This window comes from Rousettus aegyptiacus, unplaced genomic scaffold (assembly GCF_014176215.1).
Source record: "Rousettus aegyptiacus isolate mRouAeg1 unplaced genomic scaffold, mRouAeg1.p scaffold_m13_p_12, whole genome shotgun sequence".
In the NCBI taxonomy this organism is placed as follows: domain Eukaryota; kingdom Metazoa; phylum Chordata; class Mammalia; order Chiroptera; family Pteropodidae; genus Rousettus; species Rousettus aegyptiacus.
In genome coordinates, this window is record NW_023416287.1 from 84,486,636 (window position 1) to 84,497,676 (window position 11,041).

An 11,041-nucleotide genomic window follows, 5' to 3' on the forward strand; every position below is an offset into this window, starting at 1 on the left:
TTCAGAAAACGACTGAGTATCATTGTTTCATACTCCAGAACTTTTAGACATTTGACTAGTTGTACATTTCTACCGTTTAACAAACATTTTAATATTTTAAACAAACACGTCATTTTTCTGCACTGGGGGTGGGGGGGAGGACTTCATCTGATGGCCGAGTAAAAGAGTCCCTACCCAGAGAACACACTTCTGTTTCACCACACAAAGCACATGAAGCTTAGCGACACTCACCCTACAGCTCAGATCTAAGTGTTTTTTTACCTCAATTCATGAAGCAAGTCCACTCCCCTATTATTCTAGTTCTGTGTCTTTCCTATTCCACGAGATGCAATTTGTCCATAGTTTTTGCTTGATGAAAAATAAGTGCTTTAGCTCTCTAGTAGAAAAATCAGCATGCCTTGCATTGCGTTCGAATCCTAGGCTTGCAGAATACAGAAGCGAGTACAAAAGGGAAGAATGTTAGTTGGTTTCGTTCTAAGAGACGAAGTTTCTTTCTCGTCCTGAGTTTCACATGCCGTAAGTTTTGGTGTTGGGCCTTTACTGGATCATCTCGGCTTCATCTTCCTGGTGGGATGTTAGACTAGGTTTCTCTAAGAAGCTTCTCAATCATAACATCCTATAAAACTCTATTTGGCACATACCTTTAGAGTGAAAGTCAATTACTTTTTAAGTTACTCTAACTTTTTTATACCGCTACATAAACTAGTGTCGGTGGAGTGGGAGCTTATTCGTGCTCTTACATCTAAAGAGTCTGACTTTTCCTTGGCCCATAAGGAAATACATATAATATATATTTAACAAATATATGTTGACAAAAGAGAGGAAAGAGAAGAGAGAGAAATAGAAAAAAGAAAAGCAAACTTTCTGAAATCAAAACATCTCGTAGTCACCTAAATTGATGATAAGTTGCCAAATTATCATCTGTCCCTGGAAACTAACAACCTTCACAATTTGTTTTCATTGGCGCAGAAAAGCTCCTGCATTCTTCACCCTAAAATTTCTCTTCTCTCTTTAAATTAAGGGATGATGTTTTCTTTCCAAGACTAGTTCTCCTCCGCGCTCTTAAGTACTGCAGTTCTTCAGTATAATTGACTACGTGACAACCCGAGATAGAGGCAATGTTAGGTCAGCAATCTAACTCACATATCAAAGTAAGGTGGTATTATGGGACAAATCACATTTTAATCAGTCGGAGCTTAGATAAATGCAGGACTATCGATAGCATTTATGATTTGTCTAACAGCCGGTGGTGTGACAGAGCAATAGCATTTTGAAATATAGTCGGTGGATGTTAATTAACAGTAAATCATAACGGAACTCCTGTGGTATTACATGATGTCCATGTGAATTCTCAAATAATTTATAAGGCTTGATGTGATCCCACAGCGTGTGACAAGAAGTATGATTATTTGTAGCTCTGCTTGGTCTGCAGCATAAAATTGACTTTGGAGGCAATGGGACGTGTTGCTAACACACATCCCTTCGGGGACTGTTCCTCGGGCACAGGTGTTTCTGCTCCTGCAGAATCAAGATACGGTGTCAAGTGCTCAACTGAAACACAACTGTACAGTGACTAAACATGATCTCTCAGGAAATACATAAATATATTTTTCCCCCCAGGAAATAGTGTGTGGAAAGTAGTTTCTTAATTACTAGTTCATAGCTGCCTGGTCTCAGATGCCATGCTTCTGAGTCCCTAACGCTCTAATCTTAGACTAATTGCATCCTTGACATCTAATTGTTCTGTTCCAACCCTGACAGCCACGCTGTTTTTTGTTTTGTTTTTTTTTTCAATTGCTTCCTAAAGCGGGGGGCGAGGGGGCAGTTAAGAGAAAAGGGGAAAGAAGAGACTGATAATAGCAGACTGAAACATGTAAGGATACTTAGCCCCATTTCCCAAATTTCCCAAATTTCTCCAAGCCTTTAAATCCAGGAGTAGAAGGAGCATGCCACAGGTTAGTGATACCTTTCCTCTACATTATTAAAGCACTCCCACCAGTGTTATGTTAGGTGACTGACAAATGAATCAAAAAAAAGTTACAAAATGCTAATAACATTTAACTGGCCTTTTTTTTTTTTCTTCTAATTTGTACCCACAAATTAGCTCATGCTAATCTACTTGTAAATATCAGTTGCAAAAATATGAGAAAGCAAATGAATAGTCTTCAAGCAAATAATACATACTTTTTCCAGAACCATCTTTCCATTTTCCTGCCCACTTACCCATACATTGAAATTGGCACTAGAGAGTGAGATGCAGAGAATTTCAGCTGGAGTGAAGGACTTCATTTGCCTCTTTCTATACAAAACCAACAGACCCTCAGCCTGTGGGGAAAAATATACAAATTTCTTCCTTTTGAAAATATCACAGAAGCAGCTGCTCCTCAGCTATTTTGAGTGGATTTTCTGAGAACAGCTTGTAACTGCAATATCGTATATGGTGGATGTTTGGCAAGAGCCTGGCTCTGGGAGGGAAATAAGTAAAACCTAAAACCAGTGCAAGTTCTAGTAACTAACAAATGGGGGTCAGGGAAAGAGAAAAAGCCGTGCCCCAGATGGAAAGGAACGGATGGCAAGCCCAATTATCCCAGTGGCAAAACTGTTAGCCTTTTAATTGATCTAAATCAAGCTCAACACTGCCAATCTGTTCACACAATTTTAAGTGAAAAAAAAAAAAAAGACAGAGATTAGTGGTAAAGACAACAGAAAGAATAAAAAAGAAAATAAAGGAAGAGAAATAAATTTGAGTGTAAATGAAATTCCCAGCTGCGGCAAAGCGATAGGTAACAGCCTCCTGGCCTTCGCGCTGGCTTTGATGACAGCTCAGCAGAGCAGGAGCCCACCAGGTAGCTCCACATGGGCTTGCACACAGCTCTGGCTAAAGGCTGGAGAGGTTTTAGGATCTTGCTCTGGGTTATAGTTACTAATCCCCGTAACACGGTTAACCCGCAAATCCGGAGATAGGAACCAGAGTGCCATTGGAAGAGCTTCGGTAGCTGAAGTCCAGCTGGGAAAACAGAGCCTCTCAGATCCCATGTTCTTTGTAATCGGACCGGTTCGAAACAACAGTTACTTTGAGACCCCGTGTTTTCAGAAAACACATTCGTGACAGACAACTTTTTGCATTATTTCCCAAATCCTACATACTTTTATTTAGACACCTACTCTCTAGACCATAGGTACTTATAATTTCGACATCTCAAATCTAGCTCTGTCCCAGATCCTCCCATAAAGAGGTCTTTGTGTTCCTAATAGCATTACTGCCTTTCGTCTCAAATATTTAGAAATAAACAGCTCTTCTGACTGACTCATACGGGAACTCTATTTTCAATCTTTGTTTCTGATTAACTCCTTACCCCTGCCCTTAGCTGCAGCTTTGAACACATGCAGGCATTTAATTTAAGAAAAAAAAAAAAAATCACAGAGCGATGAGTCATATAGGGCAAATAGAAAATACCAGTTTTCTGAAAATTCTGAAACATAAAATAGACCCCCAAATTAGGGATTTACTAACACTTGAAGAATTATTCTCAGTGACCCTGCCACGACCTCTCGTGCTTGGGCAGTCGGAAAGGGTGTTTTGGTTATCGCAGTGATTGGAGTCACTCCTGGACTTAACGTTCGAGGGTCAGGGATACCGGATGTCCCGAAGTGCGCTTCCTGTCCGACACAGCTGAAGAACTGCCATGTGTTCCGTAAGATTCTCAGATATCCACAGGACATTCTTAGGGATGAAATACAGCTTTATAACTTCCTAACTCTATAGCATAACTCTGTTTTAAGTATACACATACGATGTTTTTTATGCATGCTTGATATACATTAACTATTCTAGGAATGCAGCTACTGTGTAAATGAGAAAAGACTGCACTTTCTTTGGACTTCTACCAGGAGTGGATTATCATTTTGTAAAACCACAACCTCGGAGAAATGTCATTCACGAAACCTGAACCGCAATACTCTGCACCCATCTCCGACCGCGTCTGCAGCAACGGCGCCGTGGCCACTCCACGTGTGGGTGCAAACACTGGCCGAGCATTTGCATCTGGGAAATGCAAATTTCCTTTCCCTAAAAGGAACCTCACCAGACCAATTGCAGAGGTGTCCTTAATTGCTATTTGCTCCATTCGAGCGAGACCATTCTTACTATCACGTGATTGCCATGGGGCAGAGGGTCCGTTTCTCGACCTTTGTGAGTGAAGCATCTTCGTGCAGCTTTGCCGAGAACCCTTAACTCTCTCGCCGTGGCTCGATGTCTACTGCGCTCTTTGCCGCTCCGACTGCTGTGGTCGCATTCTGCCACTCATCTCTCATGTCGTCTTCTCCCCTCGCAAGTTCTGACTGACAATTTTCCTGGGATGTAATCATTTCACTCTCTGTCCACTAGTGAAGCTTGGGACTTTCCTCCTCCTCCTAAGGCGTCCTCTTCCCGGGCGATTCTGACATAACCTCATTTTATTGCGCTGCTACTGTGCTTTCTTTTGGGTACTGTACTTTTCTCAGACCGAAGGTTCATGGCAGCCCTATACTATATATACTATACTATATATAGTACAGTATGTAGTGTAAACATAACTTTTATGTGTATTAGGAAACTGAAGAATTCATGTGACTCTCTTTATTGTGATACTGGCTTTATTATGATACTGGCTTTACTATTATCTCCAAGGCATCCCTGTGTATAATTCTTGCTGTTAGATGATAAAATTATCTAAAACAGAATTAAATGTTCTCCCTTTTCTTCAATAGGGTGGGCCCATATTAACACAAAGACTCAAAGGTCTTGGCCTTTTAGCAAATAGGTTCCTAAAGTAGAAATACATATATTAGACATCATGGCCATTAAAATTGGCCAGTCACCTTCTCTTTTCTGAATCAATTGGTTCTATATTGGACTCTCTATGTAGAATTTCCTACAGAGACGAAACTGAATTGGTCAATTGGCACAAGTTTTTTATACTCTTTGCACTTACATTAACCATTACAAATCAATAAATTGACATTCTTATTTCTATGTAAATTTTTTGTTGAGTTTAGTTGCCCTATTCCATTGCCAGGGTCCAAATAATTTTGAGCATGCTAGTAAAATAATTTGTGGATAAACAAAATTGAACCACAGATCAAATATTCACTTTCAAAATTATGTAAACAACTAACTTCTAAAGGAAGACCTCCCAACTACATAGAGGCAATATGCTGTCACAGAGGAAACTTAAAGTGCCGACTTTTAGAGTAAGAAACACCTGGAATTTAATCTGTACTTAGCCATTTATTTCTGTGTGACACTGAAGAACAAAGTGTTGTTGAGACAGTCCCCAAGACTTATTTTAAATGCTTACCATACACACATGCCCACACACACATTAACTTGGTATCTGCTACTTTAAATTACTAGATGGCACACGTATCCTGCTATTTGCACTAATAAGAATGGGTTTCGTTATAAAGGGAATGGCCTTGATTCTGAGAACTAAAGGAATGTGTAAGTAAAGGATATATAACAAGTTCTTTTTCTTTGGGTGTTAGTCCACCAGTTCCCATGCTGTTCTGGGATGCCAATCACTGTTACGATGAAGAAAAGCAATCCTAGACATTTCCTTAGGTTTAAAGTGTAGCTAACAGCTGACTTCATTGCCCCTTCCTCCTTCTTGCTTTCTAGTAATGAAGACAGTCGTTGGTATGATGTGCTAGAATTTATCCGTGAATATGGTGTCCATGGGACATTTTCGAGTAGCAGCCACTAGACTCCGGCAGCTCAGCAGAAACTATAAAAGTGAAATGAAAACACCTTCCATACCGACAGGGGTCACGGGAGCTAGAGCCTGCCTAGCTAGTGCTTCATATTTGAGCTGACTGCCAGTGTACCAGATTCTGTCATTTTAAGGCAGGCACTACAGGAGGCCTGAGGCTGGACCATGGACGGCCATGACAAGAAGAGAATGCCAGGTGACACTCAGAGTCTACCAAGCCACCACAAGCCAGGATAAATCTCCGCTTGAAACATCTGTTACAGTTTTAGTTATAGATAATCAAGCTTTCTCCTTGTTAAAGCAATAGAAGATTGGAATTGCTGTGTTTGCTTTTGGCAAACCCGTAGATCTTGATGTGGAAGGAATTGATCAAACACTGTCAATACTTTCGGGGCTGCAAGTCTTACAGGAATCCCTCTAAGGCTTATCATCTAAAACAGGTATAATACTGTCTACCTAATTGTGAAAAGTCAGACATAAAATATGTAAAGGAATTTGTATATAACAGGAACTTCAGACAAGATAGTTTTTACACTCATTATTATAAATTAGAACTGGCCAGGACTTTCTACCCTAGTAGGGGGAAAAACTATAACTCATCCCAACAGCCACATGCTGATGAATAAGCACTCATTATTTTTGTCACATTTTCACTGTGGGAACTTTCCAAAGACTGTTCGCATAAGGCGTCTTGTAAATCATAATAATTTTCTACATTCAGAAAAGCAAGTATCCTGTCTTATCTGCCAGATTTTCAAAAAACTTTCAAAGAATTAAAGATAAATGAGTCTATATATTCAAACTGGGTTAGCATAATGGAAATGATTATATTGTGTGGTAGTATTAATGGCATGCTATTGAATCAGTGTATATGGGGCCATCATTTAACGAGTTCGAGAGAGTCGGAGGGAATATATACTTTAAATTATGTGATTTTTATCAATTGCGTGGAATAGGAGGCATTCACAGGAATGAATGGTGCATATTTCACTCGTTTCATGACCTTCGAAGTGCAAAGGGGGGAAAAAAACTAGAGTGAGCAAATCCTGAGCATATAATACCGAATCCAGGCACAGGAATACTTGTTGCTTTCCTGCGACTGTTTTGGGATGTGTTGCCATTAAAAACACGGGGGCGAGGGTGGGAAGATCCTAAAATGGGTGATCCCTGAGGAAACAGCACGATATTCCGGCCAGAACTGTAATCTGATGCCCATCGACCTGGGAAAACTTTATGTCGTACTATATTTAAAGATGAAGAAACTTAAAAGAAAAAATAAATGCCCTTGATGAAGGATCTTAGGACAAGACATTATCTTTGGTAAGAAATAAAATACAAGAGAATTCATCTCACAGTATACACATAGCTTTTTTTTTTTTTTTTAAGAATTAAACTAGACCCTCTACTCACCATTTCATCTCCAAAAGGGAATTCTAATTTTCAGCAATGTCACAAATCTGACAGGCTGACATGCATAATGAAAGACAGTCAAAACTATGAAGGGATACAATAAATTAATGCTGAGAGAGCGGGAAGAAAACCACATATTTTGTTATCCAGGAGAAAAAGTCCAATGTCAGAATAAGAGCCATCCAAATGGAGAAATATTATGAGATAAAATCTAATGAGATGCAGCTATAAGGAATCAAGTAAGAAAATACATTTGAAGATGCATAGTTCTTTGCAATTATAAACACATCAAATAATTATCAGAAGTCTAAAAGAGAGAAAACTGTTTGAACTGTGCCTTTACATATATTACATGAAATAATAATTGTAATGCATGGTGTCATAAAATAAGCTAATTACCTGCTACAATTATTGTTGGAGCTTTTTTTTTTTTTTTTTAACAACAATTTTAACAAAGCAAAGCCGAAGAAAGATACAGAGATTTCCCATATACCCCCACACCTGGCCTCCCCCGTACTAACAATTCTTAAAATGTGTGTGTTTGGGAGGGGTTGTAATAATCACTACTGAAAGAAAAGCCCCGAGTGTCCACAAAACTTGGAAATAGTGAAATCCACGAATCAATGGGATTGGCCATCTGTATGAAATAACACGCAAGATTTTCTGAAGACATCTCATAGAGAAGTCTCTGAAAATACAAAATAATACAGAACAATGACCAAAACATCCTGTGGTCACTCCTAAGGAACCAGGGAAAAAATCCCTTCGCTTCGTACACCGTTTTTCCAACAGCAAAGGACAGTTGACGGAGAACAAGGATGGACCCGTCTGCCTCCGACACAGACCGGGAGAAGGGGCCCGAACTGGGGGACGAAGCCATTTGATGAAAAAACACAGCTCTCAAAACCATTCGCCCGCCAAGGAACTTCCTTCGCCCGCAGGTTTGGCATCTACAGTTCTGTCTGTAACTGACTTCTTATATTGACTGGGAGAAAATAAACAGATCTTCCCACACAAATTGCGAGACGACTTGCAATAATTTTTTTCATAATATGTCAAGTTTTGGGACTCTGGTTAAAAAAGTAAACCACCTTTTTCATCCAAATTCTAAGTGAACACTGTCTATAGTCATATTTGTGTTAGACTTTATGGATGCATTTGAAAAGAATTTTTTTAATTTAAGGATAAGTTCTTTTTTAATATCTGTCATTGATGGAGTATTGTTAGCCCGGCGACTCTCAGTAAATTGTTTAAAACAAATACCTAAAGGTGTTCTAAAATAAAGCAAGCCCTTAAAGTGTATATCTACTATTACAAAGAAGTCACTGTAAGGAATATAAAGATGAATGTGACATTTTTTTTGACATCCATACATTTACGACTATGTAAAAAGTGTTTAAAAAATGTTTAGTTTATTAGAAATCCAAGTAGCAACAAAAGTAGCATGAGAAGTACATGGCTAAATGACAGGTTAACTGTACCAGTGGCATAAGACATCCGGTGAGATGTACGTTTTCAGACTGAAATTAAAGAGGACGATAGGAGTCAGAAAATTATTTTTTTTTAAATATACGACATTATTGTTTCTACTTCCATTGTAGAGATCTACAAAGAGCATCATTCCCACCCTTGTAACAACAACGAAAAATGACAAATTGCGAGTTTCCAACTTTTTCTGAACCCATCAGAAAGCTGAAATTGCAAGGTGATAAACTAGCTCAAAATCGACAGAAAACCAGGGGGAGAGAGAGAGATTAGAAGCTCTCGTCTATCTGGGACAGCTGCGGCCAGACACTGTTACCAAGAATTCAGCTATAATTGTTCACAAATTGCCGGATGCTGACTATGGGCCAATGGCAGTGTGAAGCCCCCGGGAGAACGTGGATAGAGAGAAAGTCTGCACCCATGTAAAGGCTCCTCTCACTGGACTTCGCTGGATGCCAGAGTCTGAGGAAGTGTACCCTCACGGCGCGGGCCTGGGGCTGGACAACAGCGGGGGGCGGGGAGGCGAGGCACGGAGTCCCACTCAAATCCTTGTCTTTCATGTCCCCTAAGAGCCAAAGCATGAAACTTCAGGGGAAACAAAACTGTCATCTTTAGGGCACTGCTGCAAACCCACTGGTGTGAGAAGGAAGGTGGAAAACAAAACAAAACAGAACAAAACAAAACAAAACAAAACAAAACAAAACAAATCACCCTCTTTCCCTGGCTGATGGACACACTCAGAAGCTAAGCCCAGAGCTGGTGGAGAAGGGAAGCATGAAGAAGCCACACTCCCAAGCCAGGGACACGGCGAGGCCTAACAGAGAAGGATGCTGTCCCTTGTCTCAACCAACCTAGTGAGTGACAAGTAACAAGTACCAGTGAATGCTGCCGGGAGAGTCGCGAGAGCACGCGGAGAGACACCTTTGGGGCAGCACACAGGGGAGGCCTAAAGGTGAGGGCGCAGGGGAGTTCTGGAGAAAAGCCCCCTGGGGTCCATGTTATAAGCCACGCCGGAGCCTGAGGCAAAAGGAAAAATGTGTGTTTCTATACAAACACCTCAAAACACCTGCTTGTATCATCAACCAGTGGAAAAAAGGGAATCAAAGTTCTATGACAAATGCACATGACCGAGGAGGCCGAGCTGCCCACTGAGCCTGCACGCCGCGGCCAGGGCTCAGTAACCTGCCCAACGACACCACCGGCCGCCCCCACTGACCACAACAGAGGCGGGAAACGGACAATACTTGGCCCTTAGTTTAAGTAGATATTTGCTCATCATGGATTTTTTTTTCATTAATTATTTGGCTTTTTAAAATACCGAATTAAAATATTATTTACCTCGATGACCGAGTTTTTAGCATCCCCTTAAATTTCGCACCGAGGCGCGTGATGCTTCCTTATCTCGCCCTCACCCCAGCCTTGCGGGCTGGCGAACCAGCCCCCATCCTCAACATAAGATGTGTCCAGGAAGTTTTGAACCTACGGGACACTCAGAGCACCGCAGCAATTACAAATCTCAAACCTAGCTCACCTCCTCACTACGTTGACTCGAATGCCCACCTGTCGTCCGTCGTAAGTCACTCCGTAGCTGACTCGGTTATCGGACTTGGTCGTCAGAGCCACTGTCAGGGATCAAGGGATCTCAGTGCTTGTGTCTGTCACCCTTATTTTACTCAATAATGGCCCCAGAGTGCAAGCGTAGTGATGCTGGCGGTTGGGATACAGTAAAGAGAAGCTGTAAAGCGCTTCCTTTGAGTGAAAGGTGTGTATGGATGGATAGAAAAAGCACAGCACTATGCCTCGGGGTCAGTGCTACCTGTGGCTGCAGGTGCCCTCTGGGGTCTTAGATAAGGGAGGATCACCATACACGGAGGCACACGCTTCTTTGCCTGCATGTGTGTGTCTGTGTGTATAAACTGTCAACATAAATGTCAACAGAATTTCTTACCAGTTAATCTGTAATTTTATTTTAAAATCTCCATTCTCTATATCTAACACTTTTTTCTAAGATGAATCTAGAATATTTATATAAGTTACTTAAACCAGAACAACAAGATCAATACAAAATAAATCTCAATAAGGCTATTCTTTCTAAAGAGCGGCCCCTCTTTAGTTTGAAATTTTTTATTTAAAAATATTCACATTTTATTTTTAAAAGGCTACGTTTCTCTTCTTGCTGAGTTTTACAAGAAAAACAGTGCTAAATATTTACGTTAGGTTTATGATTTGCAAAGCCCTTACACGTACATTTTCTCATTCAATTCGCACAGTAGTTCTGTGGATTAAATATTAGTTTCCTCACTTATAAATCGGAACAAGGAAGACCACAGCAGTTAAACACCTTTTGCTTTTTCTGTATTTAGTACATGGTAAAATCACACTTAAAATAAGGGTTT